We start from the raw sequence: 23,552 nt of genomic DNA on the forward strand, positions 1-23,552 counted from the left end.
TCATCATCAGAATTGGCCGAAAAAAAAACATCTCACAAAATACTTCAAATGTTTTTCTCCCGAGTCTTCGTCTTTTATTTATATGATACAAAAATATGATTTTATTTATATGATACAACATCTACTCTGTGGATTTTATATCATACATTAAGGATATTACTGTTAAAGAAAATGAAATCATGGCTAGATTTGATATAGTATCCTTGTTCACAAATGTTCTTAAGACAAAGTCCTGACACTACTCAAAGATAAGTTATCCAAAAAAATGTTAGCCTTACTTACTCATTGCATCAAGTCTGGATACTTTAGATTTCAAGACACCATCTACAAGCAAAATCATGGTCTAGCAATGGGTAATCCTTTATCTCCTGTACTTGCCAACATTTATTTGGAGGATTTTGAAGTTAAAGCTATCTCTTCCTATTCCTTAGCACCTAGAATTTGGAAACAATATGTGGACGACATTTTTCTCATTTGGAGCCATGGACGTGATTCTCTCCTGGATTTCCTTGAACATCTCAATAGTCAACACCCGAATATCCAATTCACGGTGAGTTTAAAACTAATGGTTCCCTGATTTTCTTGAAACTGACCCGTTCTTCTGAAAAACTTAAAATTTCTATGCACAGAAAATCTACACACACCAATAGATATCTCCATAGTCAGTCCCATCATTTCCGTCCTCAGAAACTTGGAATTATTTCTACTTTGGGACATAGAGCTCGCTCTCTTCTTGAAGACCCAGATGAACTTTGCAAAGAAATCAATCTACTTTCAGACTGAATGGTTATTCTCAAAAAATTATTAAAAAATTCCTTTTTAATCCTTCTAGTCGCCATACTGAAGAAATGAATAATGTTAAAGGCAATATATCTATTCCATACATAAGCACAGTTTCTCAAAAATTAGCCAAGGTTCTCAAAAAATATAACATTAGAACTTTATTTACTCTGCTTCCTAAGATCTGCTCTCTAGTGAGCCGTCCAAAGCCTAGCCATCACAATCTAAAATATCCCGGTGTGTTTAAGATATGGTGTGACTGTGACATTCCTTACTTTGGCCAGACAGATAAGTCTGTTGAATTGGTATGGAGGAGCACAGGAGGGACATAGCTTACAAGAGAATATGTGCCAGTGCTTTATCCAGCCATATCCTTTTTTCGGCCGATTCTGATGATGAAAACTATAGTCATACAATCCTCTGGGATAGATCTAACATTTTCCATTGCCATGATGAATTGGAGAGAAAAATTGTAGAATCCTCACCCCTGTACATTTAAATAATAATTTAAGCTATAACCTCCCAGACTGTCATTCTGCTATGATCAAATACTGGCGCACATGAGATGCTATATGCATGCACTCGCCCAACATTGTGGCCAACGAAGGAACAGCTTTGAATACGTTACCTACAACGTTTTCATGTTAAATATGTATAGTGACTTTCCTGTGCTGTTCATGGTTTTTTATCTTCAATGTTTAATGTTTTTTCTTTTCTTTTATAAAAACACCTGAAGAAGGCTGTAAAAAAGCCGAAACTAGTCGTGTGATTCCATTAAACCTTTTTGCTTTTTTCTCGGTTTATGTCATTCAATATTTTTATGTCATTCAATATATATATATATATATATATATTTCACATCTTATTATTTTATCTTCACTCATTCAGAATTATTTTTCAAAATCAGTGTAGAGTTTTTAATCTATACAGATAAAACATGCATAAAATTTTTCATTTGATATTAATTAACTTGTTTCAGTATTATAATTTATATTCCCATTATGCACTACTTTACGGTCTCTTAGAGCCAAGTAACATGATTTTAGATTTCTGGTCATTAATGTTAATGCTATAATAGAACAGTTAATTCTATCTGCATAAAGTAATATTTATAAAAATATATATATATATATTATTATACTAGCTTCTTGGTATATTTATGGATTAAGGGTCACTTAAGAGCCAAAGTTCTGACCTAATTAGTAGGTGTCTACCTGGATACTGAACAAAGATGGACTGTTATAGTTTGGGATTTAACCAACCAAATTGGTGTAAACAAAAATGCAAAACGATGGTACAAAGAATGATCAGATTTCATCCCAGATGAGGCATTGCCTGATTATACAAGCCCCCCACTGTTTTTGTCAAGGAATTAGAATGAACAGTGAAAAATAAGCTTCGGAATAAACTTCAAATCACCATCAGAAGAATTCAAGATTGGCATCATTAGCATAACAGGCATCAACATAAGAGAAGTTTAACTGGCAGAAGAACTAAGGAAGCACAAGGTTGACATAATTTGTTATTTAGAAATCCTTTGAAATAATCATTACAAGATGGTTATTTCAGATTATATACAGGCAATAATAACAATCAGCGAAAGGAAGGAGCAGCTGTAGTATTCAATATTAAATGTGAACTTCTTGAATTGCAGGCAGCAGTATCGAGCAGAGTGATGTGGGCAAACATTAAAATGGGGAATTAGACAATGAGACGTATTTTGTGTGTGATCATCCCATAGAAGATTGTACTTGAAGGAATATTTATGTCATTAGAGAAACAACTGACACAAAGATAAAGTTGGTCTTTATTGGATAGCTAAACACCATAGTAAGAAATGAATGCTAGACATATAGAAATTTCTTGGACAATTTGTAGTAAAGGGCAAAGTTAATTTTATGCTAATAAAAATGGCAAAGCTAATAGAAATGGTAATAGTGATCTCTTCATGCTAGTTCACGACACAAGAATACAGAGGATTTAATTATTTATGAGCAGGATAAAAATTGAATATCATATTTAAAAGAAAAGTGTGTAAGAAAGTTTATACACATTACTTAAATTAAGGGGATATTAAATCCCACATTGTTAAATCCCACATGTGTATAAGTTCTTTTTTCTATACACTTTGGTATTAATTTGGTCTAGCTACTCACTGATGAAGCCTCAATAAAGGCTGAAACTGGTCTGGGTGGTGACCTCCCACCATAATGTAATAACAGCATACATTTCCTAGGAAATGTGTTTTTACATTATGGATAATACCTAAGAATAGCGATCAGAACTTTACCACCTTTGCTACAAGTTGTCCGGTATTGCACTACGTACTAGGGTCACTTGCATTAGCTCACGCTAGTGATCGCCGATACTTTATAGTTTACTATATTCTGCACGAAACTCTCTGATTCCAATCTTTGAGTTTCTTATTCGGTTTTAAAACAATGTGGGATTTAATATCCCCTTAATTTAAATAATGTTTATATTGCCGAAATTAAGCTTATTAGCTCTTTATATTTAAGTTTATACACATACTTCCCTGACTGAATTAATCAGCCAGGGAAGTATGTGCTGAAGTTGCCTGCAAGAATAGAAAAATCAGAACTCCATAGTGGATGCAAGTAGTGAAAGAAGCAAACAGTCATGGAAAAGAAGAAAGCATGTTGAAAGTTCATAGCAACTTAAGTTGCTATGAAGACTTTTGGTAAGAACATGGAAGATAAATTCATGGAATGTGGCAGAATGTTCTGGAAGCTACTGAAAAAGCTTAGAAATGGAGGAAAGTGGTTGTAAAAGTAATTAGAGATGATTAAGGTGACATCAAAGCTAAAGATAAAGCTATTCTTGTCTGGAGTAATTGCTTTGAAAGATTACTGAATGCAACAAAGTGACAGAAGAGTGGTGAACAATAGGAAAGGGGAATGCAATGATGAGTATATATCTGTACTTAAGATATAAAAAGCTATCAAAAATCTGAAATATGTCTAATGGTATATAATCTGTATACATCCCCTTCACTTATGATGAGTTCTATTCCAACTATCCCATCATAAGATGAAAATCACTATATAAAACATAAAGATGTATTAACATGCCTGAATGCAAAAATGTGTATGTCTGTTTTGTTATATTTTTAACAAATTTTACTCTTTGTTTATAGCGAAATAATACAATACAGGTAACCCTCGTATAACACAGAAGTTAGGTTCCACAGAAATGTCACGTTATATAAATCGCATTATGTGAGACTCAGATCACATAGGAAAAGTAGGGTTATGTTCTAAAATCTTTTTTTTTTTAAATTATATAACCAACAATGACATATCCCACAAAAAAAAAATTTTATTTAATTCAGGTAATTCATGTGAGTTAAGAAAACAAACTATGAAATACATAGTATAAAATTATAAAAATTTCAAATTGTACATAAACTTCATTGCCCATAATACATAAATGTTTTAGGCACAATTAAATAAAGTGCATAATTAAATCATCATCACGGTCTTCAAAACGAATATTTCGTAGATGTCCTTTATTTATGAGTGGCTGGACGTCATGAACACTTGAAATCTCTTAGACATCATTTGTATAATTCTCATTGCATACTTCAGCTGGTTTAGTTATCAAGAAGTCAGTAAGACATGCTTCAATTTTTTTATTAAGTTTATAATATGGAGCTAAACAAAATCCAGTTGTCTAGTGAATTTTCCAGAGCGCTCTATTGAGGGATCATTATCCGTAAAATAACTTCCTAACTTTCTTGCCAAGTTCAATCCTTCTGCTAATTCCTTTAAACTGAATTCTTTAACGGATTCATCGCAATCAGAATCTTCGGCAGAACTTTCCCCCCCACTATTTAGTTCAACGTCATCTATTAATTGTACCTGTTCCTTCTCATTTAAATCAAAATTAGTGAGTTAATTGATTTACCCATCAATTAATTCACTAATTTTGTTTTCAACCATATCCCAGAAGCTCTCTAAATGGCCATTACTATAAAAATAAAATATTTCCATAAAAAAAAAGCATTACACATTGTATGTAACTCACTAGAAAATAAAGTGATCAGCTTGTGAGATTAACACAATTATGATTTTTAATGCTCTTTCCTGGCAGAAAAGGAACTTTCAACAATAAACACTTTATATAGTAAACAATTGACATACATGCGTACTAAAGGGTATTTCCCCTAATATAAATTCGCTACTTATAACTACATGCGCAATACAGGCAGATGCAAATTTAACGAAGATAAAATTTAATTTTTAAGTCACGTGGTGAAAAAGATATGAAACGATAAAGGGTTGCTTTTTTATTTTTTATTTTGGTTTAACCAATAAGAATACAATTTGGTCAGCTAAATCCCACATAAGAGCTTGAATGGAAAAGAAATGGAACTAGCTAAGGAATTAGATAAGTACCAGATCGACATAATAGGGGGTGACCGAAACGAAAAAGACAAAAACTGGCAAGATCTTTCTGAGCAATAAATGCAAAATGTTATATTCAGGCAATGACAATCAAGGAAAAGAAGGAGTAGCCATAGTATTCAACACAAAATACGAGGCTAATCTTCTTGAATGGCAGTCAGTACCAAGTAGAGTAATGTAGGCATATATGAGAATGGGGAACTGGACAATGAGACTTATTTGTGGTCCCACAGAAGGTTCTACTAAGGTAGAGGTGGAGGCATTTTTTGAGGCTTTACAAAAAGTAACTGATACAATGACAAAGGAAAAGTTGGTCCTTGTTGGGGGATCTCAATAGCAGAGTAGGAAATGATTATCAGACATGCAAAAATATTTTGGGAAAATTTGGAGAAAAGAGCAAAGCTAATAATAATGGCAAATATCTGTTGGATTTCTGTCAGGATATCGACTGGTTATTACTAACACCATGTTCCAACATAAAAATGTGCACAAATTCACATGGAGAGAAGAGGCAAGGTATAAGAAAAGTCTCATTGATTATGTTATTGTTGATAGTGATGTTTTCTCCCTGGTGCAGGACACCAGAGTGTACAGAGGATTTGAAATTGGAAGTGATCACCACTTAGTCTTGAGCAGGATAAAATTGAATTTCATATTGAAAAGAATAACATGTAAGAAAGTTTTAAAGCGAATAAAAGTTGAGCAGCTCTCAGATGTGAACTGTAGACTAAAACACACAAAGATTATTGAAGAAAAAATGAAAGAGTTTGAGAACAGGAATCAAACCCTGGAGATTCAGTGGCAATTCTTGAATAAAGCCCTGATTGATTCAGCTAGAGAGGCTTGTGGTGAAGTTGTCTGCAAGGATAGAAAAATTAGAACTCCATAGTGGACACAGGAAGTTAAAGAGGCAGTGAAGGAAAAGAAAAAAGCCTATCAAAAGTTCCTGGCAAATAAGTCAGCTTGTGCTCTTAGAGAATACAGAGACAAATGCTAGAATGCTAAACACTGTGTAAAGCTAACTAAACAAAAGTCATGGGAGGACTTTGGCAAGAATATAGAAAATAAATATCAAGAAGGTGGCAAAGTATTCTGGAGGTTGTTGAAGAAGCTTAGGAATGGAGGAAAGAGTGCTGTAAAAGGAGTTAGAGATGATAAAGGTGACATGAAAACGGGAGAAAAAGATATCCTTGAAGTATGGAGTAATTACTTTGAATAACTGCTAAATGAAACAAGCAGTGATGACAGCACAGTGGTAAAAAAACACTGACCAGGCATGCAGTCAGGAATACATATCCATACTTGAAGTAGAAAAAGGCAGCAGAAGTAGATGATATTCGACCAGAAAAGTTGAAGCATTGTGGTATAAGAGTCTTACAGTGGCTGCACTGCATAGTTCAGAAAGCCCGGACAGAGGGACGAATTCCTAATGATTGAAGTAGAGCTCCCATAGTGCCCATATATTAAAAGGGAAATAAAACTGAATGTGAGAATTACAGAGGTATTTCCCTACTGAGTGTTGCAAGATCTATGTAAGTATATTTGAGAAATGGTTGAGAAGAGTTGTGGAAGAAAAGCTTGGTGAAGAACAAGCTGGATTCAGGCCAAATAGAGGCTGTCAGGATCAGATCTTCACTTTACGACAAATGGTCGAGAAAGCATGGGAATATAACAAAGATCTGTATTTAAGTTTTGTCGATCTGGAAAAGACATATGACAAGGTTCCAAGAGAGAAGCTATTCAATACGCTACAGTTATATGGTGTCGATGGGGCATTATATCAAGCAATACTTAGTCTTTATTTGAGTTGTAAGTCAGCAGTTAGAATTGAAGGAAGTACAGGAAGATGGTTTAATGTTAAATCTGGTGTGAGACAAGGATGTACATTATCCCTTCTGTTATTATCTATATGGATCACATTATGAAGGAAAGTGGTATTAAACATGATATCAAAATTCGAGATGTTAATGTCAGCTCTTTGCTTTATGCAGACGATGTTATACTTCTAAATAAATCCGCTACAAGTCTGCAAGATTCTCTGACTAAATTGAATAACTGTTGTAATAGATATGGTATGAAGGTCAGCATTAAAAAGACAAAGACAATGAAAATAGGCAGAATCATTGAAAATGTCAACTGTGTTGTCAATGGAGAACCCTGTGGAACAAGTAAAACATTTCAGCTACTTAGGCACGATTTTTAGTGAAGATGGTAAATTAAATATAGAAATAGACAACAGAATCAGCAAAGCTGGTATAGAAGTCAATTTAATAAATTCATATGGAATAAGAGAGAAATTAGTCAGAACTCTAAATTAGCTGTATACAAGACAGTTTCAAACCAGTTTTATCTTATGGAACTAGCTGGTCAGAAGTAAAACACTTGACCAAAGACTAGAGACTGCTGATATGAGAGTCCTGAGAAAGATTAGAGGTGTGAACAGATGGCATCAATGGCAATATCATATTAAAAACTAGGATATTTGGAAAGAACTTGACATTGTCAGCATCCAGGAATGCATTAGCAGAGCTAATCTCAGGTGGTATGGTCACTTAAACAGAATGGGCGAAGAAAGATTATCAAAACAAGTGTTCTCTGCCAGGTTTGCAACAAAACGACCCAGAGGAAGACCAAGATATAGGTTGATTGATAAAGTGCCTTAGACGATAGAAATATAAGATCTGATAATGTTGGAGTCTTGACAAGTAACAGACTGATTTGGAGGAAAATTGTAGATAGGAAGTTAGTAATGATGTAATTTTTTTCATGTAGTACTATGATATCCTGTATACCCCTTGAGGGTACATGGCAGGAATTTGATGATGATGATAAAGGTTTACTACCATTTGTAGACTGTGTTTTTATCGAAACTGCATTGTATAAATACCGCGTTAAACAAGGATTTCTACAATTTGTAGACCACTTTGTATAAGTATCGTATTATATGAGAGTTACCTGTACAAATAACATTTATAGGTTACTGTATAAATACTGAAAGCAGTCTGTTCTAAACATGTACATAATGTTTCTATGTACTTACTAGTAAAATAATGAGATTGAAAGACATGGAACAAGAGCATTCTTCAAAGTTGCTGCTTTATTAATTAGACAGTTCATCAGAAGAGACAGAGGAAGCTAGGAAATCAACTTGAAATTCTTCAAATTCGGTAATTGCAACAAACCATTCTGAGAATGGTTCACCACACACACAACTTGTGGAAGCTATAAGCTCATCTTCACAGCATGATAGCATGAATAGGCATCTTTAAGAATTTGTATCCAACTTAGTGTGCACAGGTTTCCTTTCCTTTTCTGTATAAATTTCTCTGTAGCAAGCAATTGCAGTTTGCATCATTCTTCTACTTGCTAAATCTTCCATGTTGGGATTCATTTCCTCAAAGAACTGAATTGACTTATTAATTATAACAAATGCAATTATTGGCAAATGCCTCTGCCAGTTTTTTGCTGCACATTTTTTGGGGGGATTTAGCTTCCTATCTTTTTTTTTTCCTCCTCTTCTTTTGCAACATCTCTGTACCTCTAGTTCTGTACCTCCTCTAAGATCTTCATCTGAGAGCTATTCTTCACAGCTTCCAAGAAATGTTCTACATATTTACTCTCACCTCTTTAGCTAACACATTGTATTGTCCCCAGTCTCTTCTAATACTTTGTTGAATTCTGTAAATGTGTGAACAGGTATTTTCAGCAGCTTCTTCCAGACACCATTTATACACTTTGCTGTCATATTGCACTATGAGGTACTGTATTCCTTTCAAAACCCTCTGAAAGTTTTCTCACTTTCAGTGGCAGCAGATAGCCATGACAATAACATCTTGATCCATGAGAAGACAGCAATTACATCTTGGTTCATGAGAAGACAGCAATTACATCTTGGTTCATGAGAAGACAGCAATTACATCTTGGTTCATGAGAAGCAGGAGTGTGGTAGTATTTGGTGAATGTATATTAAAGGTACCAAGTAATTTTATAACCTTGGTTTTAATCCTTTTTCCCAAGTAAGCAAACAGACAAGCAAGTCAAGTTTGCGCCTGAATGTGGTTCAAGACTTATGATGGTGGTATAACATCAACAACTCGTGGTAAAGATGGATTAAATTCTAATCACTTTCCTTAGTATTTCCCATAAATGTAAAACACATCACCTAGGAGATGTATAATGTTATACATTATGGGTGGGGGTCACTACCCAGACCGGTTTCAACCTTTATTGAGATCTCATCAGTGAGTAGGCAGACCCTGAAATGCCAAGGTTTAAGTAATACAGAGCTTATCAATTTTACCCATGTAAGTTGCCACAAGGTGCTTTAACCTTATTAATTAAGAATCTCTGGATGAGAGAAAGATGTGAAAAGTTTTTTACTTTGGGTATTATACCCAAGGTATGTGTTAAAGATACCAAGTAATTTTATAACCTTGGTTTTAATCATTTTTCCCAAGTAAGCAAACAGACAAGTAAGTCAAGTTTGCAGCTGAACGTGGTTCAAGACTTATGGTGGTGGTGGTGGTGCAACACTGAGGCAATTCTTGATGGTGCATTGCCTTGGTGTTGCACCACCCACCATAAGTCTTGAACTACGTTCTTGCGCAAACTTGACTGACTTGTCTGTTTGCGTACTTGAGAAAAAAGATTAAAACCAAGGTTATAAAATTACTTGGTATCTGTAATATATTATACCCAAGGTTAAAAACTTTTCACATTTGGCAAATGTGTTAAATGATTGTCTTAAGTAATATGTCATGAGTGGAAGACTATATATTCAGTCTATCTCATCTAAATGTCATTAAGGATTTGTCTGTTTCTTTGCACTTGTGTAGGTGCTGATAAAAATCGCTGTATATTTCCTTTTTTTTTTTTTTCTTTCCCTTCTCTGTACTTTATGTTTCAGTTTTAGGGATCATTTTGCATTCTGAATAGGCTCTTGTTTGATCATTTTCAGTGATTTTTTTTTATTGTTTTCTATTATGTTTTACATTGTTCTAATTTTCTGATGTATATCTGATTTCTTTTCTATCTATCTTTCACATGTCTACAAGTTCTATATCGTGTCTGTGCTACTTCTTTGTTTCCTTTTCCTTATTTCTTCTCTTTTATTTGATTAGATTGCCAATAAGTTTTTTTTTTTTCCCCATGTCTCTTTCTTTAAGCTTTCTTTCCCTTATTTCCTTAAACTTTTCTTTATGGTTTACTATCTCCTCACTTTTTGTTGTGGGCTATTTCATTACCAGTTTCAGTATTGTCTCTCTCTTGATGTCTATTTTTATCCTTGCTTTTAGGCCTGTGATCACTATCATAGTTAAAATAGTTGATAACAGATACACTTTCTAATATTACCATGTTGTTCACCATATAATCAGTTTGATCAAAAACTTCTCCATTTAGTGATCTCCAAGTCCACTTACATTTGCTTCATTTTTTTAAAGAGAGTATTACCTATATCCATAATTCTTTAAATTCCTTAATGATAGAGCACCCAAGACTGTAGATGAGAAAGTTACACTTGATTTAAAATTAGACTGTTTTACGTCAAGCGAACTAGTTTTCCTCTGTCAGAAATTTACACTTCACTTCATTTTGCAATGCACTTCACTTTGTTGTAGTGAACAACAAAGTTCACTACATTGTACACTACAACAAAGTGAAGCAGAACTACAGTCTGATTTCACACCTTTTTATTCATAACCATTCATTACACCACTATCTGCCTTTTGGGATGCATACTTCTCACATTAACTCACATAACACTTCTGGCACACACACTGCATCTGCTAGAATCCCTCATACCAAATTGCTTTAATCACATTTAACAGATAAGCTTAGGTGTTGATGGTTATTCATGACTTATTTTTCATGGTATTAACAACACTTTTATCACAAAGATGTTTTATTAACGCTTATGTTTCGCTGATTTTCAACTCGGCATCATCAGAGCACAACACACTTGTATACGCGACAGTGAGTGAGTGAAACAATATAATTACAAAAGACAAAAGATCTAAAGTCCTATTTTTTGGTGCCCTCTAACGGGAAAAAAAAAAAAAACACTATCCAGGAGTTTTTCTTAGGATAACCATCTCCCAGATTTTTGGCAAATTAATGCAACCATATTTGTTAAGGTTGGGAGAATCCTTCAAAGCCATTGCTGACCCAAAAATTAATCTTTCAGATCTATGACGACTCATAAATAGCACATTCGTTTTCCTCCATCTAATTCTGTGTGAAGGAGTGCCCAAAGCGTGGTATTCCTGACTTGCATTAGTAATAGTAGTGAATGTATCTTTCATGTTCTTCCAGGCAGATGTTCACTGACCCTGTTTGCCCATAATAGGCCAAGTCACGGTCACAAGGAACTTGATACACTCCTGGGTGTGCTAAAGGGCGAAGTTTATCCTTAGGCGAGCAGATCAGAGTTGCCAGCTTGACATGAGGTTTGAAAGTGGTGGGAGGGCCATGTTTCAACAATACTTTGGCTATCTTTTCCGATGCACCTCTGATATAGGGAATAGAAATGGTCATGTTGTATTCTTGTGTATTAGGGGAGGGCACAGTAATGGGCACATGTAGTATTTCATCTATTTTGTAGTGATTGTAGCCATTGGCTAAGAACGTATGGCGCAAGTATTGGAGTTCACTGGTCAGAGCTGTATCGTTAAAACAAATGGGTGAGTGTGTAAGTGTTTTTTAAATGCCGCACTGTTGGACTGGATGATGATGTGATTGTTTATGTAGGTATCTTCCTGTGTGTGTAGGCTTTCTGTAAATAGAAAAAGATAGTGATCTATCTGAAAGGCGGGTGATTAATGTGTCAAGAAACGGTAAACAGTTATTTGATTCTTTTTCTACTGTGAAGTGAATTTTGGGGTGTTGGCTGTTTAGGTAGCTGACAAAAACATCCAAAGTGTCTTGTCCATGGGGCCAGATGGCAAACACATCATCTACATAGTGTAACCACAGTTGTGGCTTGTATGTAGCTGTGGTACTTTGTATGAAGTACTTTGTTTTCAAAGTGTTCCATGTAAAAATTTGCTAACATGGGAGAGAGGGGAGGACCCATAGCCATACCATTAATCTGTTTGTAGAATTTTCCACCCCATGTAAAGTAACCTGCATTCATGGTAAATTGAAATAATTCAAAAATATCAGGGGAAATTTAGATTTGATTAAATCAAGAGTGTCTGTAAGTGGTACATTGGTAAATAAGGAGGTGACATCGAAACTAACCATTATGTCTGAATCTTTTAGGATAAGATTTTTAACCAGTGTTTTGAAATGGACTGAATTTTTTACAAAAGTAGAGGAGTTGCCAGTAAGGGGGGCAAGTGACTTGGCTAAATGTAATCCATAAATACGGGGTGGTTTAACATGAATTGGTTTTATTTTCCTGATGATTTCTTTGGGCCATGATGTCACTTTTTTCAGTAATTTTCGGACTTTTTTCTTTTGAGACATCGTAGGGTCTTGATGTATAATTTGATATGTGGAACTGTCAATTATGAGATCTTGCATTTTTCTGTTATACTCTTCATGATTCATGATAACTGTTGCATTTCCTTTATCGGCTTTTGTAATAATAATATTTTTATTATTATATAACTTTTTAAGGGCAGTTATTTTCTCACGTGGCATATTGCTTTTTGGAGGCTTAGCCTTGTTTAGAATTCTTGCCATATCTAGTCGCACGTTATTGGCCGTTGCTGGCAGAAGATCATTGATACCCCATTCTGCTTTCATCATAATTTCTAGCTTAGGAATTTGTTTGGGTGTGACGGCAAAGTTATGTCCTAGACTGAGAGCGTTCTTGTCTTCTTCAGTGAGTGTTTCTGATGATAGGTTTACTACTATGTGGTCTCGTCGAAGTTGCGGTCAGGACTTCGTATGTTGGCGCTGTTGTAGGAGTTCATATTTCTTTAGGTTTTTGGTTTTTACTTTGCAGCAAAAAAAAAAAAAGTAAAAAGCAAACAACTAAAGAAATATGAACTCCTAAAGCAGCGCTAACATACGAAGTCCTGACTGCAACTTCAACGAGACCACGTGGTCGTAAACCTATCCTCGGAAACACTCACTGAAGAAGCCAAAAATGCTCTCAGTCTAGGACATAACTTTGCCGTCACGCTGTTACATCCTGAATGAAGCACTTTATTAAAGAGGCAGTTAGAAAGGATGCAAAGCCTGCCTTCTTATTTAAGCATAAGTCAAAAAAAAAAAAAAAAAAAAACAGGCGAAAGGAAAAGTAACTCCCAGAGGATTGAGGGACGTCTAAAGAGAAATTTTCTTGAAAAATTTTTTTTCTAGAAAGAGGGAACCTTTGTTACATCCTGAATGAAGCACTTTATTAAAGAAACAATTCATTCAGGATTATTTAACAAGTCAGAAAAATCAGTTGAGAGAAAAAACTCGTACTCGAGCAGAAGAAATAAAGTACTAACTGTAAATAGAAATAGAATTACCTCCTTTTAGTAGAATTGTAATACCATGTAAAGAACTTCGTGTATAAATTAGTATTATATGAAATGCATCATGTATACAAAGAATGAGTAAATTAGATGTAAACATTAGTCCAAAGGTCACAGGCGGGCCTGAGCCATTGGCAATCTCGGAAAGCGACGCATATTCGTTTCCGGAAGACGCTGCTATGATCTCGCGATGTGCCGAAGTTGCTGCGGACGAAGAAAGTAGCGGGTGGGAAAAGATAAGATCACAGAAAGTAGTAAGAGGGCATTATCGCAACTAGTAAAAGGGTGTTAAAAAGGGGGGAAGTGAAGAGAGAATAAAAAGGGTTTGCACCCCTTTCTCAAGGCTTTTTTTGCCTGTTTTGCTGTATGATGATTTGACTTCTCTCGTGTGATTCATCATCAGGAACCGGTGGTTCCTGATGGTGTTTCTTGGTGATAGTTCGATATCAGAGAGTGTATCTTTCCCTTCGATGTCTGAATTTCTGCCGGTACTAAAGCGTAAGATGTTGGCATATGCTGCCTTCTCTGAAAGTTCCGACGAAATAATATCGCAGACATATATTATGAACCGGTAGCTAGAAATGAGGATGGCTCGAATCAGATCGAGAATAGATGAGGGAAAAACGCTAGGTGTAGACCATAGTTTAATCTCGTAGACATTCTCGTAAACATAGTTTAATCTGATGACCATAGTGACCCACCACGTGGACACGGGCTTATGGACATATCGAAAGGTAATTCAAACAAAGGACAGTTCAGATGGACCTGGAGATCCTGCCCCAAGAAATGGTAAAGTACAGATTTTGTTGTATAATTACCCAGTCGGAAAAAGGGAAAGATCATTGTAGTGTATTAATCGAGTATGGACAGTATTTGAGAAATTTAAGTGATTATTTAGCAGTGGCTGATATCTATAAGACAAATTGTTAGGAATGATTATAGATGATTGTGACTAGATTAATATGCAAGACTAAAATAGTAGGTAGAAAATTGAGTAGAAGTGTATAATGTGTATATTATGTGTGTTAAGTCTCTAACTCAAAAGAAGGATTTTTTGTTCATGTATTAGAGTATTAATCAGTTTGAAAAAGTTTGATTTAGCATGTCCTTGAAATAATTGAAAGGGAGATTGGTCTAAGTGTATATTATGTCTTTAGATTCCAATAAATATGTTTTTTCTTTTATACCTGTGTTTTGCCTGTGATATGAACCAAAACTACCACTCATTAATCTGAATCATAGTGGGGGGGGGGATTGAAAGAAAGGAATAACATGTTATAGAGGTACGACTGCAAACCAGAATTAACTTAGCCACAGTAGAGCATTTAATTTATGAGTTTAAGCACTAAATTTATTCACCTATGTGCACCAAAGGTCTGGAAAAGAGTCCCCTCTATTCTAAGATATTGGCTGGCGCAGCTTTAAAAAATAAATTTTTCGATATCTGAAGAGGAGACAGCCCCAGGAAGAAATTAGATGATTCATTTCTTTTAGCAAGGAATAACCTTTAATAGTCAGGGTAAGCACGTGAGTAAAATTAGGAATCGGCCAGAGATATAGAATTTGCTTTCCTTATAGAATGAACACGTAAGAAGTGATACAATTACAAGGAAATTTTGTAAGTCTTGTAGTTATTGTAGAGATGGTAAATTCACAAAGGACGTGAAATTATTTAAGGAAGAGCAAATATTTAACAACGCCAAAACAAATTCCTAAACTAGAAATTATGATGAAAGTAGAACAGGGTATCCATGATCTTCCCCCAGCAATGGCCAATAACGTGGGACTAGATATAGCAAGTATTCTAAACAAATCTAAGCCTCCAAAAAGCAATATGCCACGTAAGCAGATAACTGCCCTAAAAAAGTTATATAATAATAAAAATATTATTATTACAAAAGCCGATAAAGGAAATTCAACAGTTATCATAAATCAACAGAAAAATACAAGATCTCATAATTGACAGTTCCGCATATCAAATTATACATCGAGACCCTATGATGTCTCAAAAGAAAAAAGTCCAAAAATTATTGAAAAAAAGTGACATCATGGCCCAAAGAAATCATCAGGAAAATAAAACCAATTCATGTTAAACCACCCTGTATTTATGGATTACCAAAAATCCACAAAACTAATATCCACCTACGCCCCATAGTTGATAGCATAGATAGTCCCACATATAAACTGGCCCAGCATTTAGCCAAGTCACTTGCCCCCCTTACTGGCAACTCCTCTACTTTTGTAAAAAATTCATTCCATTTCTAAACACTGGTTAAAAATCTTATCCTAGAAGATTCAGACATAATGGTTAGTTTCGATGTCACCTCCTTATTTATCAATGTATCACTTATAGACACTCTTGATTTAATCATATCTAAATTTCCCCCTGATATTTTTGAATTATTTCAATTTACCATGAATGCAGGTTACTTTACATGGGGTGGAAAATTCTACAAACAGATTAATGGTACTGCTATGGGTTCCCCCCTCTCTCCCCCGTTAGCAAATTTTTACATGGAACACTTTGAAAACAAAGTACTTACCACAGCTACATACAAGCCACAAGTGTGGTTATGCTATGTAGATGATGCGTTTGCCATCTGGCCCCATGGACAAGACACTTTGGATGCTTTTGTCACCTACCTAAACAACCAACACCCCAAAATTCACTTCACAGTAGAAAAAGAATCAAATAACTGTTTATCATTTCTTGACACATTAGTCACCCACCTTTCAGATGGATCACTATCTTTTTCTATTTGCAGAAAGCCTACACACACAGGAAGATACCTACATAAAGAATCACATCATCATCCAGTCTAACAGTATGGCATTTTAAAAACACTTACACACAGACCCATTTGTTTTAATGATACAGCTCTGACCAGTGAATTCCAATACTTGCACCATACGTTCCAAAGGCTACAATCCCTACAAAATAGATAAAATACTGCCCTCTCCTAATACACAAGAATACAACATAACCATTTCTATTCCCTATATCAGAATTACATCGGAGAAGATAGCCAAAGTATTGTTGAAACATGGCCTTCGCACCACTTTCAAACCTCATGTCTAGCTGTCAACTCTGATCTGCTCGCCTAAGGATTCCTTGTGACTGTGACTTGGCCTATTATTGGCAAACAGGAAGATCAGTGAACATCTGCCTGGAAGAACATGAAAGATACATTTGCTACTATTACTATGGCAAGTCCGAGACTGGCAGACCACGCTTTGGACACTCCTTCACACAGGATTAGATGGAGGAAAATGAATGTGCTATTTAGAAGTCATCATAGATCTGAAAGATTATTTTTTGAGTCAGCAATGGCTTTGAAGAATTCTCCCAAACTTAACAACTATGGTTGCATTAATTTGCCAAAAATTTGGGAGATGGTTATCCTAAGAAAAACTTCTGGATAGTTTTTTTTTTTTTTTTTATCCGTTAGAGGGCGCCAAAAAATAGGACTTTAGATCTTTTGTCTTTTGCAATTATATTGTTTCACTCACTCACTGTCACATATACAAGTGTGTTGTGCTCTGATGATGCTGAGTTGAAAATCAGCAAAATATAAGCGTTAATGAAACACTTATATTTCGCTGATACAATCCATAATAAAATCATGGATACAATCCATGATAAAATCCATGGAAGTTTTTTTCCACTTGGTTTGACTATAATAAATTTGTTTAATCCTTTATCCAAGTGCAAGCAAACAAAGTTTGTGCCTGAAGTACCTTCAGGACTGAGGCAACTTGTGGTAAAGGTGGACCAAGCTCTCATCACTCCTAGTATTAGTATCTCCCATAATGCAAAGCCCATCTCCCTGCAGATGTGTATAATGCTATGCATTAAGGAAAGGGCCACCTACCCAGACTGTTTCGACCTTTATTGGGAGCCAGACCCAGAGGTGGTGATACTAAGGAGAAGTCATATTTACCTATATGAGTTGCCAAAAGATGTCTCATCTTATTATTAAATTACTCCGGATTTAGAGAAAGATGTTGGAAGTTTTTTCTAACTTGGTTGGATTACAATAAATTTACTTCAATCCTTTATCCAAGTGTAAGCAAACAAAGTTTGTGACTGAAGTATCTTCAGGACTGAGGCAATTCGTGGTAAAGGTGGACCAAGCTCTCATCGCTCCTAGTCTTAGTATTTCCCATAATGCAAAGCATGTCTCCCTACAGACATGTATAAGGCTATTCATTAAAGGAAGAGCCACTACCTAGACCTTGTTCGACCTTTATTGAGGGCTCGTCAGTGGGAGCCTGAACCCAGAGGTGGTGATACTAAGGTGGAAGCAATGGCGAGTCATATTTACCTATATGAGTTGCCATTATGGGAGATACTAAGACTAGGAGTGATGAGAGCTTGGTGCACTTTTACCACAAGTTGCCTCAGTCCTGAAGATACTTCAGGTACAAACTTTGTTTGCTTACACTTGGATAAAGGATTAAACTAAATTTATTGTAGTCTAACCAAGTGGGTAAAAACTTCCATCTTTCTCTAAACCCAGAATAATTTAATACGAAAGTGAAACACCTTTTGGCAACTTGTATAGGTAAATATGACTTATCCATTGCTTCCACTTTAGTATCACCTCCTCTGGGTCTTGCTCACACTGACGAGACCTGAATAAAGGTTGAAACTAGTCTGGGTAGTGGCTCTTCCCTTATTGCATAGCATTATGCATGTCTGCAGGGAGATGTGCTTTGCATCATGGGAGATTCTAAGACTAGGAGGGATGAGAGCTTGGTCCATCTTTACCACAAGTTGCCTCAGTCCTGAAGATACTTCAGGCGCAAACTTTGTTTGCTTACACTTGGAAAGAGGACTAAACTAAATTTATTATAGTCTAACCAAGTGCGGAAAAAACTTCCAACATCATTCTCTAAATCCAGAGTAATTTAATAATAAGGTGAGACACCTTTTGGCAGCTCGTGTAGATAAATATGAAGTATCTTCAGGACTGACACCTCAAGTCACACAAATACTACACATTGAATTAAAACTATATAATCTACTAAATTTAACAAATTACACAATATCACTATTGTGTCCAAGTTATTTCTTGAAACTAATTTGGATTTTATTTTCAGGAAAATAAAATTCAAATTAATGTGATCCTTGAGCTTGATGTTTGCTGCAAAGAATTTTTATTTGAGGTACTACTTTAGTCAATTTCAATCTGAAATCTGCATGGTTTGTGATGTCCAGATGATTTATTTTTTTCAGTAACATGTCATTTACAGCACTAAAGCCACATTCAACTAAATATGACAATTGGAAGGGCAACAGTAATTTTCTTGCAAAACTAGTTGAATTTGGTTATTTCATTTCTGTCTCGTCACAAAGCCATGCCATTGTTCCTTTTATGTTGAATAAAGTTCTAGTAGGCTCATCATTTTGCATTTCTTCAAGTTAAATTGGTTAGATCATAGCATATCACTTCCATTTACTTTTCGGAAGTGATATGCTATGATCTAACCTTAACACGCTTACACTACTGAGTATTTATGTTGATTGCTGTACTAGTTCCAAGAAAAAAAAAGCTGGCTTTTTTCTCAGATTGGCAGGATTGCAACATCGATAATTTATCACTGAGAATGGTGATTTTTTGAGTATATCAGTGATGAGTTGACAAATGCAACATCATTTTCTAATTGCCCCATGTTGGAAAACATTGATATAATTGATGAACCAAAATACAAAGGCAAATTATTTACTGTATGGGTATTGGAACATCGCTAGTTGTTAGTTGTTGCTATCATGTTCTGTGTGTATCAGTGTGTTATATCCTAGGTAGATGTGAAATAATTTTTATTGCATAGTGATTCTAAGCATTTGTGAGCCTTCTTTAAATTTTCTTGTAAAACAATTATGATCAATACGTGACATTTTTGTTTGTTGCCAAAGTACTTGATGGCCTGTAGTGGTTGCATAGAATGCCAGGCCTGATTTATGCTGTCTTCTTTTTTTGACATCCTTTACGTTCAGACATGCGGATCCCTCCTAACCTTGCCGTCTGGCCTATATAACAAATTCCACAAGAGCAATGAATTTCATAAATGCCTGGTTTTTTTCATGGGGTGATTGTGGAGGTTTTGGTGGATGTAGGAATCTTGTTGGTGGATTGAGTAGTGGAGACAGAGAGCTGTAGAACAGGTGCCCTCCCTCGATGAATTCTTAGACTCCCTGGAGGTGTCACGTAATAATAAAAATAACAATAATATATTTTTTGTAAAGGTAAAAAAAGGAAATTTTACGTTTTACTTGTGGAGCAATGCAGCCACTTTTTCTGTGACATTCTTGATGTAAGGAAGTGCGATTGCATTCTTGAAATCTTGTTTAAGTAAGGGAGTTTCAAGAGATGCATTAAGAATTTTTCTGATTATCTGGTTCATAATCATAAATGTGTCAATGAGATCTTCTAATAGTCTGTTCATTTTTCTTGCATATTCGTCTGAATACATAACCACTGTTGTATTTTCTTTTGTTGTCTTTCCACTGTTGTCTGCCTTGATTATTACTATGTTTTTTTTTATCTTGTCTTAATTCTTTAAAGGCTCTTTATTAACTCTGATTTTGGCATGTTTCTACATGATAATTTAGATTTTAGCAATAAGGCTGAAGTTTGTATGCGGATAAGATCAGCCGAATTTCTAGCAAGATAGCAAATTCCTTTTTCAATTTGCTACTTGTTATTGTATGCGTGTTCCAACACACATACAGTAACAAATTTACCATTTGTATTCTGGTTCATCAATATGTAACAGTTGTGAAGTTATCAAAAACATCTAATATGTGTAATTAACTGTTAATAGACTTTTGTTGTGTAAAACTTTTATGTACTATTACCCTTGATGATGCAGGTCTTACGACTTACTAACTTGTTGGGTTTTAATTGTTTACTTTTATTCAACTCTTTATTTATATCATAATGTGATCTCAATACCGAAAACTTCCCATAAAAGTCAGTGATATTGTGAATGAGGTGTGGGATTACAGAAGGTGTGGGATTAATCTTAGTGGAGAGCTTTACATTCAAAACTCCCCCCCCCCCAATAATATGGTGTTATAAAAACACTAACCCATAGAGCTTATAACCTTTGTTTCAATTAGACCTCTCTTGCAACAGAACTCAACTCAATCATACATATCACAGTTTTCTATCTAATGGCTACAGTTCTCACAATATCAAAAACATAATCAATCCTTTCCCCAATCCACTATCTTCTCTTCAGAGGGATTATAATAATGTTATCACCATCCTCTTTGTCTGAGGCACATCAGAAAAGATATCCAATATCTTAAAGAAATAGTCTTTGCACCAGTTGCAATCCCCACTGAAAGCTAGCTAGCCTTATTTGCTCCACTAAAGACAAAACTCCCTTTCCCCCTCTGAGTTCCATGTGTATATAGAGTTCCTTGTTCCTTCCAGTTAGCCTACTATGGAAGATGGAACAATCAGCTATCATCCAAATGGAAGAACATAAAAATATATCTGCAGCCATGACTATGGTTAAACTGACCTTGTAGATCATGATTTGGATACATCTTACAGAATCAGTTGAAAAACGCCCATCATTCTCCATTACAGTAAATTTAGAAGAGGAAGACTGTTTTTAGAATTTGCTGGTGCTCTTAAAAATCAGCCTAATTTGAATAAATATGATTGCATAAAACTTTACAAAATATGGTAAACCGTAATTCTTAGCAATCCTAGTTTACATCCTAGGCTGCAGACAGGTGTCTTTAGGACACTTTACCTAGTTAGGACTTTAGTTTCTGTTAGTTTTGTGTGTTGTTACAAGTCTCATTTTGTACTCACTGACAATGTCTCTGTAACTGAGGTGAAATATTTGAAGCATTAAATACTATTTTCAAGTGCTCTTTCACTCCAATAAATGTTTATCCTGAGATAGTATGGGCAGTTACATGGATATGGTAAATTTTTGAAAATCTTTTTGATGATTAATTTCATTTCTTAAATCTTTAGAAATTGTGGAGAACTTATATATGAACTGTGTTAATATGATGGATTTTTATGGAATTGGTGTGATAAGAATCACAGTCTAGGTAGTTAATATGTTAAGTATAATGTATTTCTTGATATAGGTTTATATTTCTTGATATAGATATATGATATATTTTCATATTTATGCAGTTTCTACATCTGGTTAATGTTAAATTGAGAAAGTTGATCATTATTGTGTTCATCTGTTATAAAAACGTGCTGTTAAAATTAAGTATGGTTAAAAACAGCCTCATACCGTGAAGTTTTTATATTCACCTTTATTCACTTATACTTCACAGTTATGAACCAACTGTTAGTCTTTCAACACCATTCATAATTAAGTTTCTTTACTCATCTCTAACATACCTCACATGATATTTCATTCATAGGTTTCATTCAACAAGAAATTTTGTCAGCTTTTATTGTTGATTAATATTCATCTTATACAGTTGTCTATTTATGCATTGGTTTTAATTTTTCTAACATGCTTCTTTTGCTTCTGCCATTCCTGTGTGTGTGGATTATCAGATTTTCATTTTACAGTGTGTTTATATGTTAGAGGAAATAGAACTATGTCATTTCAAATTAAAAAAAAAAAAATCTATCTTCAGAAGGTTAAGACTTCTAAAGGTTGGTTTTCTTTTTTAATTTTTATTTTATAGACAGGTATATTTGTCTTAAATGCACAATATTGTATATTATTCTAATCACACGTTAAAGTAGTTGCCAAAAAATGTAGGCTGTGTTGATCACACATTTAAATAGAATGCTTGCTGTAGATCAGTATATTTAGCACTTCAAGGAGTAACTGAACCTAATGTTCAGAAAACTTTATTATTATTATTATAATATGGGTACCTCCATGCCCGAAGACTTATCGCAGGAGACCCAATCCACCTACACAATCTATCATACCTCTCCTTGAACCCATTAATAGACAAAGCACTCACAACTGACTCTGGCAACCACTTTCCACTCATTCATCACTCTCCAAGCAAAAAACCTAGTCCTCACACCCCTACTGACCACACCTTTATTCAACATCCAGGAATGGCCCCTTGTTCTGGTCCCTCTAGCAAAGTGCTGAAACATTTTTCCTGCATCTATCCTATAAAATCCTTTAAGCAACTTAACTGTTTCTATCATAGCCCCTCTTTTTCTCCTATCAAAGTTCTGCAATCCATGCACCTTCAGTCTATCCTCATAGGGCACATTCCACAGGCCACTCACCTCTGAATCCTCTCCACTACTTCCACATCCCCAAGAAACCCAGGGGACTTGATTGGAGACTTGAGCACAGTAATCCAGATGTGGGTGTATCAAGGCCTTATAAAGAGGAATAACAACTTCCTTATCTATACTTGTTAATGTGTTCTTCAATAGCCAAGTGTTACGGTTTCTGTTTACGTCTATATTTTACCTTTGACTACCTCTAAATAGCCCTCCTTCTAATCTACTGTTGTGCCCTTAAAATATTAATTCAGATTTATCTCCTCTTCGAATATTGGCAAAATTTTTATTATGCTGCGCAAGCCAACATCCTATAACAGAGGAGACTCTTGTTCAGGGAAATAATTCTAATTTCAAAAGGGATACACACAATAATCTCACGCTAGCACTGTGCAGATTCAGTATTATTTGTGACTCGAATCTCACTTAAGCAATTATATCTAAATTCCTTCCCGCCAAAAGGTTCTATTTCATAAGTGGTGGTGGTTTGAATTCGTAATCAGGCATAAACTCAGGTATAAGGTACAAAACATGTTTATTGGAAAAATATAAAACATTTACAGTTAAGAAAATTCAAATACTCAATGGATCAAAATTCACTCTAAGTTAAGGTTCATTACTAA

At 35.0% G+C, this 23,552-nt stretch overlaps 1 protein-coding gene across 8 annotated transcripts in view; it reads left to right on the forward strand.

Annotated features, from left to right (window-relative positions):
- LOC150099837 (uncharacterized) overlaps positions 1-23,552 on the forward strand; it is a 196,911-nt gene that overhangs the window by 167,611 nt on the left and 5,748 nt on the right. The gene's annotated exons all lie outside the window — the stretch shown is intronic.

The sequence above is a fragment of the Typopeltis vanoorti genome, chromosome 14 (assembly GCF_054136105.1).
Source record: "Typopeltis vanoorti isolate ZY-2024b chromosome 14, IOZ_Tvanoo_1.0, whole genome shotgun sequence".
NCBI lineage: Eukaryota > Metazoa > Arthropoda > Arachnida > Uropygi > Thelyphonidae > Typopeltis > Typopeltis vanoorti.